Source organism: Megalops cyprinoides, chromosome 19 (genome assembly GCF_013368585.1).
Source record: "Megalops cyprinoides isolate fMegCyp1 chromosome 19, fMegCyp1.pri, whole genome shotgun sequence".
Classification (NCBI taxonomy): domain Eukaryota; kingdom Metazoa; phylum Chordata; class Actinopteri; order Elopiformes; family Megalopidae; genus Megalops; species Megalops cyprinoides.
The window spans coordinates 29288164-29310915 of record NC_050601.1 but is presented as its reverse complement, the minus strand read 5'-3'; the positions used below and the strand labels follow the sequence as shown (position 1 = coordinate 29310915).

At 42.6% G+C, this 22752-nt stretch overlaps 1 pseudogene; it reads left to right on the top strand.

The window, feature by feature from the left end:
• The window catches only part of LOC118794021, a 56138-nt pseudogene that overhangs the window by 5885 nt on the left and 27501 nt on the right, over positions 1 to 22752 (top strand).

Here is a 22752-nt window from a genome sequence, read left to right as displayed (position 1 = left end):
GAAGTTTCTCTACATACCACCGCTGCAACTGCTGTCTTCCTTGGTCGACTTTCCAACTAACCAACCTCATGACGTAGTCAGTGACGCAACGGCAATATGGCGGCGAGCCAGAGTGAAAGAATAAGTTAGTACCAAACATAAATCTATTATAATTTAACGTGTAATCGTTTTATATCTAAAACTTTCTCAAAATAAATTCCAACACACTTAATTCTGTACAAAACTCGTCAAAATTACGCTGTTTCATGTCCACTTTATTTGTATTTTTGTTGATTTTCCTTTTGCAATGTGTGTGAATGACCCAGTGCTGACAGATCATCCAGGAATGGACCATTTATTGTGTGTTGATCGGGGTGGATCACATTGGCACCCTGACAGCTTTTGGGTTTGGGAACATATTCTTTTATGAGTACGTTTATGGTAAAAAGGGACATCATCTTGACGAGGCTGGAACCACTGTGAGAGTCATGTTTTTTGACTTCTCCAGTGCCTTCAACACCATACAGCCTTTATTGCTGGGAGACAAGCTCAGGTGCATGCGAGTGGACGCCCCGCTTGTGACCTGGATTACTGACTACCTGACCAACAGACCACAGTATATGAGACTTGGGAGCAGTGTGTCAGAGACAGTGCTGAGCAGCACAGGGGCACCCCAGGGGACCGTCCTCTCTCCCTGTTCACCTTGTACACCTCTGACTTCAGGTACAACTCAGAGTCATGCCACCTTCAGAAGTTCTCTGATGACTCCGTTATCGTGGGGTGTATCAAGGGGCAACAGGAGGCAGAATACAGGGGACTGATAGACAGCTTCGTGGAGTGAAGCAGCCTGAACCATCTGCAGCTGAACGTCAGCAAGACGAAGGAGCTGGTTGTGGACTTCCGCAAGTATAAACCTGCTCGGACCCCTGTCGCAATCCATGGAGTAGAAGTTGAAGTAGTCCACTCCTACAAATACCTTGGAGTGCACTTAGATGACAGGCTGGAGTGGACTAAGAACACAGAGGCCCTTTACAAGAAGGGCCAGAGTCGGCTTTACTTCCTGCGGAGGCTACGATCCTTCAACCTCTGTAACAAGATGCTGCAGATTTTTTACCAGTCTGTGGTTTCCAGTGCCATCTTCTACGCGGTGGTGTGCTGGGGGTGTGGTCTGAAAGCTGGGGATGCAAACAGACTGAACAAGCTCGTCAGGAAAGCCAGCTCTGTCATAGGTGGCGGAATTGAGCTGGACTTACTAGGGGCGGTGGCGGAGAGAAGGATGCTTAACAAGCTGGTGAGCATCCTAAACAACACCTCCCATCCTCTCCATGACGGGCTTGTGAAGATGAAGAGCACCTTCAGTGGCAGGCTGATCTCCCCAAAATGTTCCACTGAGAGGCACAGAATGTCTTTTCTGCCTGTATCCATCAAACTATACAACTCTTCCCCTCTCTGCTGCAACATGGGATTGACTGGCACCTGATGCCTTGTGCTGACTTCTCCATCTCACTATTCTCGTTTATTTATTATATGACAGCTACAGAAGTACTGCACAACGCATAACTGCACAAACATCTTTCTATTTGTTGTATTTTATACCTCCCTATTTATTTTATTCAATTTATTCTTTTGTTGTTTTTGATGTGTGCCGGATGGTGCAGTTGTGACACTCAAATTTCCTTCGGGATTAATAAAGTATTTCTTATTCTTATTCTTATTCTTATCATGCATGCTGAAGATAGGGGGTGGGTTGAGCTGCCTAGTTCCTCTTGGTTTGAATTAGACTTCAGGTGGGGGATTAGACAACATTGCCTAATTTCAGGCCAACTTTACTATCTAGCAGTAGAACAGTGGGACAGTGGCAGCGGGTAAGCTGGAAACAGGGGAAGCCCAAACACTACCTTTAAATCTATCATTACTTTGAGCCTGTTCACCTTTATCCTCCTTGATTAACAATAAAACAAATAATTCACAGAATAATTGACACCAATCACATAATTAGAATGAATGATTATGCTCGTGAAACACCGCAGATTGTAGTTTGTGCACTTGCAAAAGCAACAGCGTGAGATTGTTTAATTAACAGGGATTGCATTTATCGATTTAAATTACATTAAATGCTCATGACACATCACAGCTTTTGTGAGGTCTGTGTTCTAAACGTTATTGTTCATTGCACTTAACCTAACCTAAAAGTTTATTCTCAGTAATTTAAATCGATTTAACTAAATTTAGCTCGGTTTTGTAATTTGAATTTTGTAGCACAAGAAAGCTACAGTATAATGTGAAACATTTAAGAGAAAGCCTTGGGATTACTTATCACTTAATTATTCAAATTGCCATCCTTGTATATGGGGCCCATTACAGGAGAGGCAGTGATATCATTCAAGCAACAGGCAGGCCTGGTAGATTGCTTGGTGGAGCAGGTGTGTGAGTCCCTCTCAGCTCCTTACAGGGCTTTCCTGGTGAGCAGAGCTCAGTCTGACCACTGGGATGATGAAGATGTGTACTGCCTCCCTTCTCTTACTGTCACTGCTGCTGTGTGAGTGGCAGGAGGGGGAGGAGTGATCCTGTCTTTCAGAACCAGAGAGCTGGGGGTCTTTCAGGCAGTGGGGAAGAAAGCAGTGTGCACTGTCACAGGCAAGGACCCACCCTCAGTCACAGCAAGGCCTTTGCACCTCAAAGCGGACTGAGGTTTTTGAGCCGGACTCCTCTAAAGGTCACCAGAGGTCCATATACAAGTTTCAGAAAATCTTTGAAAAACAGATTGCTGACCTCCATTGGAGGATAGTACAAGGGGCAATGGCTAAACCTGAAACAACAGAACACTTTTTGTTCAGTGTGTAGATTGACAGAGCTCTTCTATCTTTTAAAAAGATGGTTCAATTTTAGGACCTGTATATAAGTGCCATTTTGTTGAAGTTTGTGTTGTGTTGTGTTGTGCCATTTTGTGTTGAGTTTTTGTCTATTATGGCAAAACTGGCTCATCTGCAGCAATTCATTCACGATGGCTGTGAGTTTGTTCTTCTGTGAATTTCGGTTATTTTGTCAGCTTCTCAGTGTGTGTTTAACTTCAGGACAGTTGTGTGGGTCAGTCCAGCAGGGTAAGAATGGTGAAAATCAGACAGCAATGTACCATATATTCAAACAAGCAGAACACATAAAACATTCTGCTATCTCAGGTACATTAGAATATATCAAGGATGTGCAACTCCCAGACAGTAGTGCAGATATTGTTTTTTACTCTCTCACTTTCTGGTGCCCACAGAGGCTGTGGACAGAGAACAGGCTCCTGAAGCAGTGGATTGACACCCTGGAGAAGGTGAGAGTGAGGACACATGCCTGCAGCACAATTCACACACCTTGTATGTGCTAAATATTGGAACAGTGAGTGCTCCGTAATCATGTATGTGGCTGTGTTACACGTATTCCTGTTGTGTCTCAGTCTGACTGTGGAAGATTAGTATATATGTGAGTCTGTTTCGCTGTTTGTTCATTTGTGCATGCATATGTGTGTGTACATGTGTGTACATGTTTGCGTGTGTGTGTACATGTTTGCGTGTGTGTGTGCGCATGCGCGTGCTTGTATGTGTGTGTGTGCGTGTACGTTTGTGTGTGTGTACGTTTGCGCGTGTGTACATGTTTGCGTGTGTGTACGTGTTTGCATGTGTGTTGGTGTCAGTGTCTGTATGTGTGCCTGCACATACATATTTTCATGCTCCCAAGTTGTAGTGAGGAGAGTAAATGTAAATTAAAGATCTCCAGTGTGGATGTGAATTTACTTTAGCTATGGAACTTTTCCCCTGTAATCCAAAGTCTGCTTATGATTCTTTTTCTACTTTTTCTCCTTCTGTGTGTCTTCCTGTCTTTTTCTCTCTGGACTTCTTTCAGGTATTCTCTCTCTTCTTCATCCATGTCTGCCTGAAAATGCTTTTCAACACACTCCTGTCAAACCTTATGTTTTTGTGCATATACATGCTCTTCCTGTTGGAATTTGGTGGAATTGCTTTGAAATTAATGTACTTGCAAGCTAACTAATAAAACTGTTAATACAAAGAACTTCAGTCTGGACCCCAGTTGAAGGAGAGAGAAAAGACTGTTTATTGATGATCTTCACAGCAAGGCTTCACAGGCGATGGTCGGCTCAGCAGAGTTTCAGAGATTACACTCACAAAGTCCTGCGCTTACAGTCTCACACTTTACACACTCCTCAACCTCTCGTGGTCCCGTTTCCCTCTGCTCCCGGGGGCAACTCTACAGCAACCTTTAATAGTAAGCACTTACAAAAGCCTGGTATGATGTTTAAATTTGATTGACCTTGCCGTGCCTGGGCACTGGCACCTAATTGGAAAAACAATGCTTCTGAAGGTATCCATGGATTGATAGTAAGCACACACTGACCCGGCTCCTCTCTGTCACAAACCCTGACAGGGGAGGCAGAGGGGGAGAGCAGGTCGAGGGGTACAACTGAGTGGTACCACCAAGCAGTATGCCTCCATATCACCCAAGGCAGACAATAGTTATACACAAAGAATGGGCTAAAAGCCTTGACTATGAGGTAGAGGGCCATAGGTCACACGCAAAGAGGGGGCCCAAGCCTGGGATACGAGGTACAGAACTAATATCAATCATATCAATATCAAAGCAACCCCCGTCAGTGGTCAGACATATAGTGACTGAACTAAGAACAACTACATGACTGTATGGAATAAGGGGCCTCTCAGTTGGTAGGCCTGGACCACATGCACATGATCACAGCGTGCATGTGTGTGTGATTTGTTCAATAGCAGCATCACATTGGAATGTGTGTCACATCACCATTATACTGTTTCTTAATAACTAGGGTAAATGATCACTAAATAATCACCATTACTCTTCATTCCTCTCTCATTCCTTTTGTGCCTCTCTCTGTCTCTCTCTCCCTTCCTCTTCATGGTGCTTTAGCAGAGTGCTGCTTCAGCAGACAGACTGATCCAGGTACAGTACTGTAACTTTGATTCCCCTTCCCCTGAGAATGGGTACCATGACCTTGCCCCTGCATGAGAACCTGCTGGTTTGTCTGTTGGTCAGTCTGGCTGTCTGTCACACCAACGCTGCAGCTTTGCCTATCTACCTGCCAGTGACGTGCGGTGAGGTCAATGGCTGGGGAGGCACTGGATAGTATTAGAGCCAGATTTATACACATATGAACCCGATAGAGGTAGCTTAAATTCACCATTCAACTGGCAGGTTGCACAATGACTATTGGTTAGGCGACCTTATGTTTCGTATTTCATATCGGCATTCTTTACAACACGCATACAGGTAAGTTACGTATTCGATTCACGTTTTATTTGCCAATGCAGTTCCACTATTCATACTCATTCAACACAAATGAAAATGTATATTGCATGGTCTTACGTTTACTTGTAAATGAAGTCCATTCGCCTATTCTTCTGGACAAAAATGTCAGTGACTTTGTTTGCGACACAGACATACACCTCCATACCAGGGTTTCCGCTAGGATTTTTTCTTGCCGGTGTCCGGAAAGAATTTATTTTACCAGACAAATTTGAAACTTACTGGTCACATTTCAATAACAGTCTATGTTACAAACGCAAATATAATGTGCACTTAGGTTGACGAAAGAATGACAACAACCTCAAATCAGTTTGACTATTTAATGAACAGTAATGATTAAGCAAAACGAATAGTAACAATTGAGCAAAACCTCAACATTAAACGCTAAAATGTAGGCTATTACAAAACATCTGTAACCTGTAACATCTGTAGCCTGTTTAAAAAAGGCTAGGCCTACATGGCATCAAATGCAGTCTATAGGTTACCAGGTAACATTTTATTTTCTCCTTTTTTTCACTGTGGCAAAGTCCTCTGCTGCCGACTTGAAGTCAAATGTGTCCAATGTGTCTTTGCAGCTTGCAATGCATATAAGCCGCACCACTCTCTCCTCCTCTTTGCAGCGCCATCTTAATTCAATTCTGCAGAGAGAAGCCCCTCTCTGTTGGCACGCTTGACACGGGCAGAACACAGGCAATTTTAGTCAGTGTAGCTAAAGAGTAGAGTCGGGGTACAGCACCTTTGCATTATTACCGGACATTTTGACTGACAAGTTTTTAATTTGTTGTTTTTTTTATTATCAATTTTACCAGGCAAAACCCTGGTATCTGGCAATTACCAGATAACGGAAACCATACAAATACACATACAAATTCTCAATGAAATTCCATTTTGTTAAGATCCTAACACACTGTGTCATTAAGACCTAAAATGTCATAGTCGTAATAAGGTTATGTTCATTTACACATTCATCACTATGCAATAGCTGAAACAATATTTCTAGCTACCATGTGACCTTTAGCTGCTAGTTGCTATTGTAACCCTTGTCTACTTAGTATGTGTAACTGGCCGTTGCACAATAGACAGTACATTAGATCTGGGCCAATAGAAGATGTACTGAGTTTTTTTTTTTTAGGAGGCAGTAAAACACAAAGACACAGAGTTCAAATGGTTTTAGATTTTAAGTGAAAGAAGAATTATATACACATTTACAAAGCACTGAAGTTCAACACTCAAAAATGTCCTACCTCAATTTTTAATGCCTTAAGTTCTAATAAATTCTCTGGTTGATACCTATTTACTTCCTGTTTAGGGTCTATTCATTTCCAGTTTAATTCCTATTTAAAGAAAACTGAATGTATTTGTCATTAATTTCCTATTTCTCTTTTTTTTTTGTTTGGTGGCTAATTGAATGTTAAACCCTAAACTAAATTCTCTAATAAGGTCTTGGTTTAGTTTAAGTATTTGAAATTATCCCCACGGTTAAATCAGTTTCAAAACCAAATCAACATTCACATATCAATACGTGTTCAAACTCAAACAGTTCAAAGACATATCCAACCGGAAATGCAATTCAAATGCGTACATCCACAATACAGTCTTTCAGATAAAACTCAAAGGTTTCAGTTCGCTAAGTTCGGTTTTCTATCTCAGTCTTTCAAACACAGTCTTCCCCAACTGTCCAAGGAAACTGAAAAGTCTTACTTTCGTATAACTGGAAAGGAAGGAAAAGATAACATTACGCTTCCAGTCGGGCTTATCTGCTGTGCGGTGGAATCAATCTTGTCTTTGGGTGGCTCGCCATCTTGTTCTCGTCGTCACACGTGTTATCCACATCCAACAAGGTAAACAGTTCAAATCAAACACAGTCCGTGAAATAAATGTCAAATGGGAAGTAGTATCTTCGATAGTCTTTCAGCAAAATCAAACAGAGATACTTTAACGGGTTCAATGCTAGTCGAAAATCAAACAGGCTAAACTCCGGTATTGGCGCTCTCAACAAAGAAAATAATAATGTCCGCGATTGTCAACATTTAACTCTGTTCACTCACGTCTCTCCACACAGTAAGTGCAGTCCTTCAGATCTATCTCTCAAACTGACTTTTAACAGGTAAGTAGATCTCAAAGAATTTCTTTTCAATTGTTTCCGCTCGAGCGTTTTCTCCATACGTCCTCCCCTAGCATCTCCGTTCCCTCTTCTGACGAATCCTACTTAAGTTTCGTTTTTACTTTTCTGCCCACTACACCCAGTAGAGGGAGCTCTAACATTAAATATTTACATCTAATTACATTTAAGTGGAATTCCTTTACCATTTCCTAATGAATACTTTGCATTGCATATTATCTGGTTTATCAATTCTCACTTATGTTTAAAATAAAATTATAATTCAACAAAGTAATCAATGGTTTGTGGTTATTATTATTCATAGTATTCTAAGGATCTATGAGTTTCTTTGTAAACCTTGGTTACACCCTCCCCCTCTGATTACATGCAAGTCCCTTTGCATGCTACGAGGCTGTACCATTATGGGGCTAGGATGGTCAGGGTCGGTAAAATCTGGAAGTGACCCTACTATGGCTGTACTTAGACCTTGGAAAAGGGACTTTACTATAGTTACCAATGGATTTCCAAATTCAGGGTAAGTCAGCATTCTAGGTGGTTCTCTGTGTCTAGAAGACCTTCTTAACATGGGCTCTTCTTGTTCACATGTCCGACTACGTGTTGCATCAGTGCCAATGTGTTCCTGAGTCTCTGTACTAACCTGTTCTTGGGTCTCTTGTTGTCTTGGGATCTCATCCAGGACTAAGGTAGGTTCTCGAATTCTGTTGTCAGTTGGGGTGTTCTGATTGGGTGTACCTTCAGATGATATTTCCTCCACAGGTTTAACTTGAGGACTAACCGGTGGGTTACTTTCTCCAGCGGACTCTTCTTCAGGAGTACAAGGTAAGTTACTTCCCGCCACAGACGTGTTCACAGGTAAGTGACCTTCGTTTCCCTGGGGTTCCAAAAATTGACTAATCATGTCTGGCTGAGCAGTACCAGTTCTAGGTTCCATGGTCTTCCATTTACTTTGTTCTGCACATGGTTCTCTCCCCTTCAATTTCAAAACCACTAGGTCTGAAGAAATAGGGCATGTCATCTTCTGACTCAGTTGACACTTCCTCTTCTTCTACTGAGTTCTCATCTTTGCGATTTCTACGGGTTCTACGAGTTCGGACAGGAACTGATTCATCTTGTTCAACTTCTTCAGGGGCAAGAAGACTACAAGGCAGTAGTAGATCTCTATGCAGTGTTCGCACTGGTCCTGATTGGTTCTCTGGACACACTTTATAAACAGGGAGGTCACCAGCCTGGCTTACAACCACATATATGGTTTGCTCCCATTTGTCAGCAAGTTTGTGTTTCCCGCGTAACCGTAGGTTCCTAACTAAAACCCGGTCTCCTTCACTCAATCGTGAAGCAGTCACATGTTTGTCGTATCTGGTTTTATTCTGTCCTGCCATCTTCCTTGAATGGTCAGCTGCAATTCTGAAGCTTTCTTCAAGATGGGATTTCAGATTCTGTACATATTGTGAATGTGATGCATGCTCTTTGTCTTTCAAGGGTAGTCCAAAAGCTAAGTCTACCGGCAGCCTTGGTTCTCGGCCAAACATGAGCTCATATGGGCTAAACCCGGTCGTGTCATTTTTTGTGCAGTTGTGGGCGTGTACAAGGGGTTTCACAAATTCTCGCCAACGACTCTTACTTTTGTTCTCCAGTGTCCCCAACATGCTCAAGAGTGTCCTATTAAACCTCTCTACGGGGTTTCCTCTGGGATGGTAAGGCGTTGTTCGAATCTTTTGAATACCTGAAATCTCACATAGCTCTCTAATCAAGCAGGACTCAAAGTCGGGACCTCGGTCGCTGTGTAGGCGTTCTGGGTAGCCATAATGAGAGATGAAGTCTTCCCAAAGGCTTTTCGCAACAGTCTTAGCTGTCTGATTACGTGTAGGGATCGCTAAGGCATATTTGGTGAAGTGATCTGTTATTACTAATATGTCCTTAGTGTTACTCTGATCTGGCTCCACAGAGAGGAAATCCATGCAGACAAGCTGTAGGGGTCTAGAGGTGGTAATATTCACTAATGGAGCTGCTTTCTCTGGTAACGCCTTTCGTCTCACACACCGCCCGCATGTCTTAATTTTAAATTCTACATCTGCAGCCATCTTGGGCCAATAGAATCGCCTCCTGACTAAGTCCAGAGTGCAGTCTGTGCCCATATGACCGAAGTCATCATGTAAACTCTTCAGTACGTCACTTTGAAGTTGTTCTGGCAAAAGAAGCTGATAAGTAATCTGAGCTCCGGTCATTCTCCTCCTGTAAAGAACTCCATCTTGCAAGACTAAGCGGTCCAGTTCCCTAAGCAGAAGAGGTAACTTTGGAATGGCATCTCTCACCGAACTGCAAGGTTTCTCTCCAGTCTTTATCTGTCTAATGACTTCTCCTATACAGGGATCTGCCATCTGTAACTCCTCAAGGTCAGAATGAGACAGGTGGGAAATCACTGGCAATCCTCCACACTGATCCTCATCCACATAACTGTCTGGTACGGCACTGATGTCCATTGTCAATGAGCCAACAAACGCGGTAGCCGCATCTGCAGCAGGTACAGACATCTGAATGAGGCGGCTTCCACAAATGGCTTGAACGACATCAGGAGTGACTTCCTCATCACACAGGTGACTTTCACTGAACTTCAGTATGCGTTCACGCTCTTTCTGGGATATGAGATCATCAGAGAGCCCTCCATGCGGCCGTCTTGACAGGCCATCGGCATCGTTGTTCTGTTTTCCTGCTCTATACAGTAGCTTGAAGTTAAAGGTAGATAGGGTGGCCAGCCACCTGTAACTGGTCGCATCTAGTCTAGCAGTGGACAGCACGTATGTTAAAGGATTACTGTCTGTAACTACTGTAAAAGAACTTCCAAACAGATAATCATGGAATTTCTCGGTAACTGCCCATTTAAGGGCTAAGAACTCGAGTTTATGGGCTGGATATCTTGATTCACTGCTAGAGAGTCCCCTGCTCGCATAAGCTATAACTCTCGGGCACCCATCTTGCTCTTGGTAAAGGGCAGCCCCTAAACCGGTGGTGCTGGCATCTGTGTGGACAGTATAAGGCAACTGGAGGTTAGCAAATGCCAAGACTGGAGCAGATGTCAGCTCTCTAATTATCAACTCAAATGCCTTTTGACATGCTATCGTCCACCTGCTACCAAATGCCTCTCGTGGATTACGGTATTGACCACTGTTCTTCATCTTCAAGCTTTTCCTGGTAGGTGGATATCCAGATGTTAACTCATTGAGTGGCTTAACTTTGTGAGAAAAATCCTTTATGAACCGCCTGTAATAGCCAATGAATCCGAGGAAAGACTTCAGTTCTTTCAGGTTAGTCGGAACTGGCCAAGTTTTAACAGTGGCTATCTTGTCTGGACCAGTTTTGACTCCCTCATGAGATGCTATGTGGCCTAGATATTTAACAGAGGTTTGCGCAAAGACACATTTCTCTGGTGCTAGTTTCAGGCCGTAGTCCCTCAACCTATTCAGGACTCTCAGCAATCTCTCCTCGTGCTCTTCTAAGTCTTTAGAGAAAACAATGATGTCATCCAAGAAGACAAGGACTTCCTTCAGATTTAGGCCTGTCCTGCATTTTTCCATGATGCGTTGGAAAGTGCCGATTGAATTCATAGAATCCAAGCAGGCACACAAAGGCTGTCTTTGGCTTATCAGCCTCTTCAACCTCTATCTGGTAATATCCAGATTTTAGGTCAAGAACAGAAAACCACTTCGATCCAGTCAAAGCCATGAAAGTGTCCTCAAGGTTCGGAAGAGCATAAGCATCTTTCACTGTTCTTAGATTTAACTTGCGGTAGTCTATATACAATCGAATGTCTCCATTCTTTTTCCGAACCACAACAATTGGTGATGAGAAAGGAGATTCTGATTCTCTTACGACGCCTGTGTCTAGCAACTCCTCGAGATGCTTTCGAACACCTTCCCTATCTTCAGGGTGTATAGGTCGGCATCAATGTTTGAATGGTGTCTCATCAGTCAAATTAATTCTGTGTTTTACTTTGTCAATGCATCCGAAGTCTAAGCGGTGCTGGGAAAATACATCACGCATGTTCCTCAATTTCCGTGTCAGTCTTTCCTTCCATTCAGGAGAAATGGGGGAATCTCCGAAATTGAATTCTGGATATGCGGCTTTGCTATCAGCATCACTGGAGGCTGTAAGAGACGTTTCTTTGGAAAATACAGACTGCACTGCCTTCAACTCGGCCACAATGCATCTTGGGGGGATTGCGACATCATGGTCTGCTGTATTGGTGATCACTACAGGCAAGTGAGAATGTTGTTTACTCCCTATAGTGACCATGCATGTTTTCACAATCAATCCTCCAGGCAACAGAGATGTTGGGTGTTCGAGGATAGCCCATTTGTCGGTGTTCAGTGCTTTGATAGTGACAGACGCACATAACACCAGACTCTGTCCAGCGGGAATTACTTTAGGGTCTTTGCCAGGTAGCCTTGCAAGGCCAATGTTTCCCTCTGTAAACTGTTTCTGGCGGATCTGCAAGATCTTCATCACATCTCGGTAACCAAACTTAGAGGGAATATGCTGGACATTCTGCAATTTGGAATAGTCTTTGTACAGCGCATCTAACGTATTCATGCCAACTAATACATCGGGCTGCGTATGGGAGGGAAGTTCTGGAACAATCAATGCTAAAGTTGGTACTTCCATTTCTACTCCTACAAAGTCTTTTGGGAACGTTAGGGTAACTTCCACATATCCCACGTATGGGACAAATTGACCGTTAGCTCCCTCAACATTCAATAAATTGTTCAAAGAATGAATAGGCTGCTTTGACAAATGCTGGGCATAATAGGATTCAGGAATGGTGGTGACCTGAGATCCCGTATCTAGTAAGCAGGTGCATTTCCTTCCAGCTATCCTTATCTGGGCTGTACATTTTGTGCCAATCAGTCCTTTGGGCAGGTTTGGCTCGTGTGATCTGCATCTTAGTTGTTTTTGCTGCATTAGATTGTGACATTTGGGACGTTCTTTCCCATGTCCAGTCCCTGTTCGTCCCGCAACAGGAACTTCTTCTAGTTTAAAGGATTAGGGGCATTGTGAAACTCCCATTCACTCTGTCTTTTCTGTAACTGTTTTTTCTTCTCAGCCACTAATACGGGATTGGAGTTATTACTGCAGGATTTTGCGATATGTCCATCTTCGCCACATCTAAAGCAGTACCATGGTTTAGGCTTGACAGTGTGTTGCTTGTTTGTAGCTTTAAGTTTAGGTTCTGCTTCAGCTTTTGTGCCGTTCTTCTCTTTTTGCGATTTGACACAACTGGTCTTTGCTTTAAATGTCTGCTTTCCGTCAGTCAGCGTGGCAAGCTGGCTTTGGAGCTCGGCAACTTGCTTTGTCAACTGAACGGCGACTGAATTAAGATGGGTAACCTCTTCTCCCTTGCAGGAGCATGATATCTGGGATTTTATTGTAGCATGTTGCTTGTTAGCACCTAGGTGCTGTTTCATTCGTGTGACTTTAGAGTCATTTTTATTCTCTTTAGTACGTAAGAGTGTCAGCAACTCTGTGAATAATGGTGGATTTTGTTTTTTCTGTTCCAGCTGCAGTTCTGTGATAAGAGCGTCATCCCAGCATCCCCTGCAGAATTGTCTCAAGAGATGCTTATTCACATCGGCGGGTTGCACTCCGCCACGTTTCACGGTGAGAGTTAACGCAACTTGAAGTCGCTGTAGGTAGGCTGATGGCTTTTCCCCAGTGTTCTGGAAAATGCTCATAAACTTGGCAAATAACTCATCTCCATCCTCCATGGTGGAGAAAGCTGAATCCAATAACCGGATGTAATCCCCTGGTGGAGATCCTGGGCTAACTGACTTAATAATATCAGAAGCTGGTGGGTATATGCTGTCACATATTTTCCGCACTCTTTGCAGGTCAGACACAGCTGGGTCTTGTAAAAGCAGTTCTACACTTGCACGCCAGGTGTCATAATCAACCTCATTAGACGGACGTGGTATCCTACCAGAGAAAGTTTGGAGTCTGAGTGATGAATGGCCATGAGCCATTATATCATTGTTGCGTACAATGTGTTCTACTACTACTCTCTGGATGTCTGGAGGGTTTAAATCACTGTTAGTGAGGGATGGGGTTATTGGGACTCCCCCTATTGGCACTGTGGGTGCTGAACTGTCATGCACAACAATTTGAGGTGTCCGTGTTCCAGCAGGGACAATGACATCACCCTCGAGAGGAGCTGTGATTGTGATGCCATCGGGTTCAATTTCACCTGTTTCATCAGTGACTGGCTCAAGGCTCTCTGCAGTGGTAATGGTTTCACTGATCTGTGTCAACATCTCTTTCAGGACTTCATCGTAGCCTTTTCCGCTACTCTTTGCTATGGCTCTTAGTTCATCCAGGTAAGTCTGAGTTATATGCTTTCCAGCTTTCTGTGTATAAATACTGGCTAAAGTTACAACACTGTATGCCGCTTGGGGGTCACTACTGGATTGCTGAGTGAGAGGTAAGAGGGGCTGAAGGTCATGTACAGCACTCCCAGAATTATATTCAACTATTAGAGATTTCCCTGTCACTGAACTAGGGTCTGTTAGTAGAATAACCCTGGCAATTGAACCATACTTCTTTAGAAAGTCAAGAATTTCTTCATCTTTATCTGTTTCTGTTATCCCGCTGATTAAAACAGCATTAGGAATTTTAACTCCCTTTTCCTGGATAACTTCCATTTTTTCAGTTCTGGATTTTGGCTGAATCAATTTTAGCCAACCGGATATATTTCTTTTAGTACGTTAATTCAGTGTTTTATACTGCTCTCCTCCTGGCTGGCTCGCCAAACTGTAACCCTTGTCTACTTAGTATGTGTAACTGGCCGTTGCACAATAGACAGTACATTATATCTGGGCCAATAGAAGATGTACTAAGTTTTTTTTTTTAGGAGGCAGTAAAACACAAAGACACAGAGTTCAAATGGTTTTAGATTTTAAGTGAAAGAAGAATTATATACACATTTACAAAGCTCTGAAGTTCAACACTCAAAAATGTCAAATGAAGAAATCACAAATCAAAATCTTTCAGTCCTACCTCAATTTTTAATGCCTTAAGTTCTAATAAATTCTCTGGTTGATACCTATTTACTTCCTGTTTAGGGTCTATTCATTTCCAGTTTAATTCCTATTTAAAGAAAACTGAATGTATTTGTCATTAATTTCCTATTTCTCTTTTTTTTCGTTTGGTGGCTAATTGAATGTTAAACCCTAAACTAAATTCTCTAATAAGGTCTTGGTTTAGTTTAAGTATTTGAAATTATCCCCACGGTTAAATCAGTTTCAAAACCAAATCAACATTCACATATCAATACGTGTTCAAACTCAAACAGTTCAAAGACATATCCAACCGGAAATGCAATTCAAATGCGTACATCCACAATACAGTCTTTCAGATAAAACTCAAAGGTTTCAGTTCGCTAAGTTCGGTTTTCTATCTCAGTCTTTCAAACACAGTCTTCCCCAACTGTCCAAGGAAACTGAAAAGTCTTACTTTCGTGAAAGGAAAGGAAGGAAAAGATAACATTACGCTTCCAGTCGGGCTTATCTGCTGTGCGGTGGAATCAATCTTGTCTTTGGGTGGCTCGCCATCTTGTTCTCGTCGTCACACGTGTTATCCACATCCAACAAGGTAAACAGTTCAAATCAAACACAGTCCGTGAAATAAATGTCAAATGGGAAGTAGTATCTTCGATAGTCTTTCAGCAAAATCAAACAGAGATACTTTAACGGGTTCAATGCTAGTCGAAAATCAAACAGGCTAAACTCCGGTATTAGCGCTCTCAACAAAGAAAATAATAATGTCCGCGATTGTCAACATTTAACTCTGTTCACTCACGTCTCTCCACACAGTAAGTGCAGTCCTTCAGATCTATCTTTCAAACTGACTTTTAACAGGTAAGTAGATCTCAAAGAATTTCTTTTCAATTGTTTCCGCTCGAGCGTTTTCTCCATACGTCCTCCCCCAGCATCTCCGTTCCCTCTTCTGACGAATCCTACTTAAGTTTCGTTTTTACTTTTCTGCCCACTACACCCAGTAGAGGGAGCTCTAACATTAAATATTTACATCTAATTACATTTAAGTGGAATTCCTTTACCATTTCCTAATGAATACTTTGCATTGCATATTATCTGGTTTATCAATTCTCACTTATGTTTAAAATAAAATTATAATTCAACAAAGTAATCAATGGTTTGTGGTTATTATTATTCATAGTATTCTAAGGATCTATGAGTTTCTTTGTAAACCTTGGTTACACTATCTTCTGCTCCGTCAAATCAAGCAAACACTTTCCTCTATGAAAATGACAGCTAGCTAGCTAAGATGGTATATAAATGATTGAAAGTCCAATTTTGAGAATCTTTTAAGGTTATATACAATGTTTTCCATTTTTGCAGCCCATATGGTGTAGATATATTTGGGATGAATGAAACAAGATTAAAAAAATAAAACTAAAGGGAGTTGCAGCCGCTGTAAATTTTTTGCTCGAGCTAGCTAACGTAGAGGGAGAGAGAGCGTCACCAATTACGTGGGCTCAAGACACGCCCCCTTCAGTGCAGCTGATGTAATGGCTGCCTCCCCTGGCGCTTTTTCATTGCAGTTTTATGATGAGACCAGCAAGCCTAAATATCTTTATACACATGCGTGAAATAAGTTGCCTAGACTATGGAAGGCAAAGGCATGTAAAGAAGGGGTCTACAAACATGACTGTGGTGACATACAGAGATAGTAACAGGCACGCACTTATTGCCCACGCTCCACCCAGTTTCTGACTTTCTGAGCTTGTTGCTGCCGCACCTCTTGTCTCTCAGATATTTGCAGCTGAGCTCCGCAAATTTGGCGATTTTGACTATGAAAAATGATTGGAATCATACAGAAGTGACATTTATAACACAGATCAGTGGAAAAATCTTAATATTTATTTTATTTTATTATCATTATTTTTATTTTTCATAACAGCTATTGTATGTATGACAGGTGAGGCTCTGCCTCCCCTGACCGCATGTCCCTGCAACCTGCCCCTAAAATTCCATGTTTAACCAATCAGCAAACCTTGTAGTCTGAGAGTCACAGGACCTAACTTGCTTTTCTTTCAAAAAGCAAACAGTTCTGCATTGTGTCCTTTCTTAATGCTTGTTTCCTTTGTGCAATCCTGTTTTAGACTCAGCAGCTGTATGTTAGGTGTGTCGCTACAGCAGCCTCTTTCCTTGTGCAGAGCTGAAGCTGTACAGTGGTTATTTTTGGCACTACAATACAATATATTGAACCGCAGCAGTGTGGGTGCTGGTTGGAAGATAGGCGCCATTCGAACAGCTTACAGGGCGTTGCCAGTTCACAGGGTGCCACCATCAGCAGGCAGCATTGGAACCCAGGTCACAGGAAAAGTGCCTCATTGACTGAGCCGCTCACAGCCAACTCTCCTTTTTTAAAAAGGCTTTGTCCCAAAACAGCTGCCTGTAATGGACTGTTTAAACTGACTTCTCTGCAGAGAGTCTGCATTTTCATTAAACTGTACTTACAAGTAATTACATTACATTACATCATTGTCATTTAGCATACCCTCTTATTCAGAGTAACTCATATTACTGTTCTTAGATGTTTTCCATTTATACAGCTGGATATTTACTCAGACATTTACTGAGGGTGGCCTCCCTCCTTGGAGTGATGGAAGAACTGGTGCTTGGTTGCCATCTCCTGACTGCACTGAAATCATGCCGGGGAGGTGCCATGTCACCAGAAACAGTGACTATCAGCAATGTAGACAATATCAGAAATGTAGAAAATACTGTTTCAGTCACCTGGAAAGCTTGTAACTGCATCTCAGAAAGGCTCCTCAGTCTCTGTATGTAGCAGAGATACAGTAGCTCTGCCTGCTTCTGTTAGGGCTTCATAGCTGCAAAGCAGAGTTAATTCCAGGAGAGTTTCCACTGGTGGAGTTAGCTGTGGCTTGCTGTGCTATCTCAGCCCCCAGCCCCCTCATGCCCTCTGCTCTCCCCCTCAGGGTCAGGTGCCATGGGCTCAGGAGGCAAAGGAGAACTACATGATCAAGTGGGAGTTGGCGGTGGTACGGCAGCAGTGCAGCATGGCCAGCGAGAACCTGGACAGGACACCATCCGAGAGCTGCAGCAGCACCAGGAACTCGTCCTTAACCCCACCAATGCCACACCTGCACAGCCGGAGACACACCCCCACACACACATACACACAGAGTGTTCACCTTTCCTTGTGGAAATACCCTTACTGTAAGGTGCAGAGTGACATGGTACCCTGAATGTGCTGGGTCATGTGATGTTGAGAGAAGACTAGACAGTTTTTGCTTGCATGTGTGTGTGTGTGTGTGTGTGTGTGTGTGTGTGTGTTTGTGTGAGAGAGAGAGAGAGAGAGAGAGAGAGAGAGAGAGAGAGAGATGTGCACCAGGCCAGAGTCTGTCACAGATTTGAGAGATATGCACATTTGCGATGGGAACACCTGTCAACTTTAATTCATCTCACAATCTCAGTGAAGAATCTCTAAAACAAGAAATGAGTGTTTGCATCGGTCTGCATGTATTATTGGTATCTACTTGTTCACCCCAGTTCCAAGTATATTGTATTCTGTGTTTGTGTATGTGTTTGTGTGTGTATGTGTCTGCTTATCTGTGTGTGTGTGTGTCTCTGTGTGTGCATGTCTGTGTGTGGGTGTGTACTTCTCTGTGTCTGTGTGCACCTGTGTGTATATGTCTGCTTGTCTGGGTGTGTGTATGTCTACTTGTCTGTGTGTGTGTATGTATGACTACTTTGTCTGTGTGTGTCTACTTGTATTTGTGTGAGAGACTGTGTGTGTGTGTGTGTGTGTGTATGAGTGTACATGTTTGCTTTTCTGTGTGTATATGTGTGTGTATTTGTGTGTGTGTGCTTGCATGCGTGCATGTATGTATGTATGGATGCAGCTCCTGACAGTGATGAGAGGCAGATAGCAGGTATGGGGCCTTGGTGGGGTTGTGCTAGTTCTGAATTAGGGGTGTGCAATATGACGATATTAGGTCCTGAACGATTAAAATGTCTCCACGATCTGCCTTTACAGAGAGATCATTAGTATTGTTCTACAGTGCATATTCTATCAGTTGCAGTTCTATGGCTCATACACGCATCCAAAGTTGTTTTGTCAGCCAAATCCGTTTCGACACACCAATAAACCAATAATAGCAAACAGTAGGTAGTGCCTTGGAGTTCTTCCCCTCCCCCTTTGGCGCCCGCGTCCCAACATGCAACGCCACATGATGTACCTTCATATTCCCTATTTGGATGACAACGCAGAGGAGTTGGTCCTTGAAAAGAATTTGACATCAGTAATATGGATCTAGTTTGGATTTTCCAAAACGGACACAGTGCAAACAACAGTTATTTGCAAATATTGCAAAGATAAGGTTCGCATGTCAGATGGCAACATTACCAACCACAAAGCACCCAAACAAGTATGCTGACAGTCAGACAGTGAGGGGACCCCACATGAGTGCATCAGCTACAACCACGCAGCCAGAGGCTACAAGGCCAAAACAAACAACTCTAACAAAGGCATTTGAGAAACAGGACAAGCACTGGAAAGAGGTAACTGATGCAGTGATATTTCACCTGGCCAAAGATGATTCCCATAAAAAAAAAAAGTGGAAAATGAGGGTTTCAAAAGACTGCTCAAAATAGTTGATCCATGGTACGAGATACCCAGCCGCAAATATTTTTCCAACAAGGCCATTCCATGGCTGTATGCCAAATGCCGCGACAAGATTCAACACAAAATTCAAAACGTCCATTTTTTTGCTACAACAGCTGATTTATGGTCTAGCCACACTTCAGAACCTTATTTGAGTCTGACCATTAATTTCGTTCACGACTGAAAGCTGTGCAGTGCGAAAATAGTCTTAAAAACCAACATGAAAAAGAATCGTGATAAGATCGTGGATCGTGATCCTGCCTGAAAAAAATCGTGGTATGATATTTTTGCCATATCGCCCAGCCCTATTCTGAACCCAAACCCAGTACCGCAGTGGCGGAAACTCTGAATGTGTTCACATGCAGAGCCAGACGGCCCTATATACTCATTACACAAGTTACGTAGGGTCCCGCAAATTACGCAAGGGTCCCGCCTCCCCCTTGTGTCAAAGCGGGTGTCAATGTTTAGAACTTCGATGAGAGGATGAAGTGGAACTATACTTCTGGTCATGAAAAGAGAAAAAAAAACACCAAAACAAGTGAATTGTGGGAACAGCAATCAGACAAACTTGTGTCCTCTCCTCTCCAAGTTTGATGTCAGCAGATAACAGTAACGTTAAGTTGATATTCTAGTTTGCAGTGCATCCTGTAGCGTAGGCCTAACATAATTGTGATCGGCCCCAGTGCAAATATTTTTTTCGCACACACATGCACTGACACACACACACACACACACACACACACACACACGACCACTCCAGACAATTAAATTAAATAAGTGGTGGGTAGAAATGATATTTATCTTTAACCCTTTTGCGCATATGGTCACACCGATGTTATTTGCGGTTTAGCGCGTATGCCATAACCGGTGCGATTAGAACACTACATTGGAAAAATTCTAGCTAATTTTAGCTTTGAGGAAACAGCGATTTAATGGTAAAATATAGCAAATGCTAACTGAAAATTAGAGAAGCTTAATAACGCTAATGAAAACATAACGAACCATGTATCGTAACATGCACGTATTTATGCTACAGAGCATAAAAATAAGATACGAGTGAAAGGGTTAATAAAACATGCAGTTTTGGAACATTTCGATAAGGACAAATAAAAATACATAAATAGGCTATTTGGTGAAGTTTGTGTTGTATCTGGATGTGTTGAGCTGAGTTAAGTGTCCATTATCTGTGTCTGTTTACCTTAATTACATGCATTATCTCTGTCAGTTTACCTTAATTACATTAGAGATGCATTGGTCCTGAATTCTGATGGATTAGATTATAACAACATAAGAACGTAAGAACATATTATGACGAGAACAAGCCATTTGGCCCAACTAAACTTGCCATTTCAATTAAAGAGTATCCAAACTGCATCAATTCTGGACTTGAACACAGCAAGGGTCTCTGCCTCAACTACATGACCTGGCAACCTATTCCATGTATTGATAACTCTTTGTGTAAAATAATATTTCCTTATATCAGTGCGGAACTTATTCTTAACTAGTTTCCATTTATGACCTCTTGTTCTACAGACTGAACTCACCCTAAAAATGTATTGTAGTTAACCTTTAGATAGAGATAGAGTCCTTTTATAAATTTAAAAACCTCAATTAAATCACCCCTAAACCTCCTCTCGCTAAGTCTAAATAGGTTAAGTAACTTAAGTCTTGAGTCATTATTGATGTATTGGTTCCGTGAATGTTCAGTTTTTGGTTGTGGGTGTATGTGGGTGTGGTTTGGGTGTGTATAAGCATGGATGGGTGTGTTTGTGTGTGTGTGTGTGTGTGTGTGTGTGTGTGTGCATTGTTTCTCTCAGAGAACACTGTATTCTGTGCCCCTAGGCATTTCTGCATGTCCTGGTTCATTGTATTACACGCATTTACAAGCTCAATATAGTAGTACCTTGCATTTAACATAGTTTGTCTTCGGTAATCTGTGTTGATTTGTTTTTGATTGTTTGAGCTGTGTCTCTCTCCCTGTAGCAGGGTGCTCTTCCCTCTAGTCATTGCTGTTGGTCTCTGTTTGCATATTCTGTGAGATCAGAACAGTGATCTAGCAGCTGGTGGAAAATTACATTTACAGAGGGACAAAATGGTAAAATTTTGATCTTGATGGTGTTTTCCTTTAGTGTAAGTTTGAAAGCGTGAGAGGATCTAATCTGAATCCTAAATGTGTTGAACTGTGTGTGTGTTGGCTGCCTACAGCTTAACTGTAACTGTCTCTCATGTTCAATTTGCAGTTGAATTGCTTTGTGTGTGTGTGTGTGTGTGTGTGTGTGTGTGTGTGTGTGTGTGTGATGCACAGTGATGTCACTGCGTCCTACTCAGATCAGTGCTGTGGTTTCACACTACCTCTTAAACAAACAATCTCACCCACTTGCAGTGAGAGAAGTGTCCGGGGTGGAGGGTGTGTGTGAGAGAGATTGTGTTCACACGTTTTCCCCTGGTGCCTCACATGTGATGATCACAGCAACCCATCAAATGATTTAGGCTTTAAAAGATGCTGAGAAAACTGTTGAGATTTATATAAATAGCTATGCAGACCTCGATCTGTGTGCCTGCCTTGAACAGAAAGCAGCATGCTTTGTGCATGTACTGACAAAATGGGGTTTCAAAAGCATATTCATCAAAAGTATATTCATCATTGATGTAATATACACCACACGATTGTTCCATGGAAGAGGGGTGTTTTTCAGTGTTTCTCTGGGAAAGGTGCCTGACACAATGAAACAATGTGCAAAGCCCTAGTGACCTAGGCACAGTGACCTGAGTTGGGATATGCTGCCATGAGCTGCAAAGCACTATTGTACATGGAGCCTCTACCACTCTGACCACGATGTTTTTGCAGGAATTTGCAGGAATATACAGGAATTTGGGACAGTCCTGAGTTAGACTGGCATGTACACTGGATGTAGACTGACATATACTCTTCAGTTGGTCTGACTCGCAGATAAATACAGGTGTTTTGCCTTTTCCCAGTTGAGCCCTTTCACCAGTTGCTTATGAGACGGTAGTGCAGGATGTCCTGAATACAGCCCTTCAGTACGCAGGACTCTGCAAGTCCCATTATGCACTACAGTGAAGCAAACAACAATTAGAGGATAGGTGCATCTGCGCTTAATGTTATCTAGGCGAGCAGCGAGACAAGGGAACCTTGACAGCGTACCCACCCCTGTCCCTGGCAGGTGAGCCCGGGGTAATCTAATGACATGGCTGGAATTGAATCTGGGCCGTCTAGATCAGCTGGTAGTAAGCCAGTCAGGAGCCCTTTTACATTCAAGTGTTTTTTCTTAACAAATACAGTCTGACAAGTTCAGTCATCGCCAAAATTTGTGAAAATTGTGGTTGTATTGGGAAAGGTTGCAACTTTTCATGTGCTTTAGAAGTGAAACCTTGACTTAACACAGAATGGCCTCTTGGGGTCTGTAGAGCCGTTTTCACATATGAACCCCGGACAAAGTGCAGAGAATCAGGTGGCCGGAATTGCCCTTTCACACATGTAGCACACAACAGTAGATTGTCCGTGACAGACCCCTTCTCACCTACAGGAAATACTCCGGTAAGTGAGGGGCAGCGCCTGGGTAGAGCGTGCAGGAGGCAGGACATGATGCAAAAAC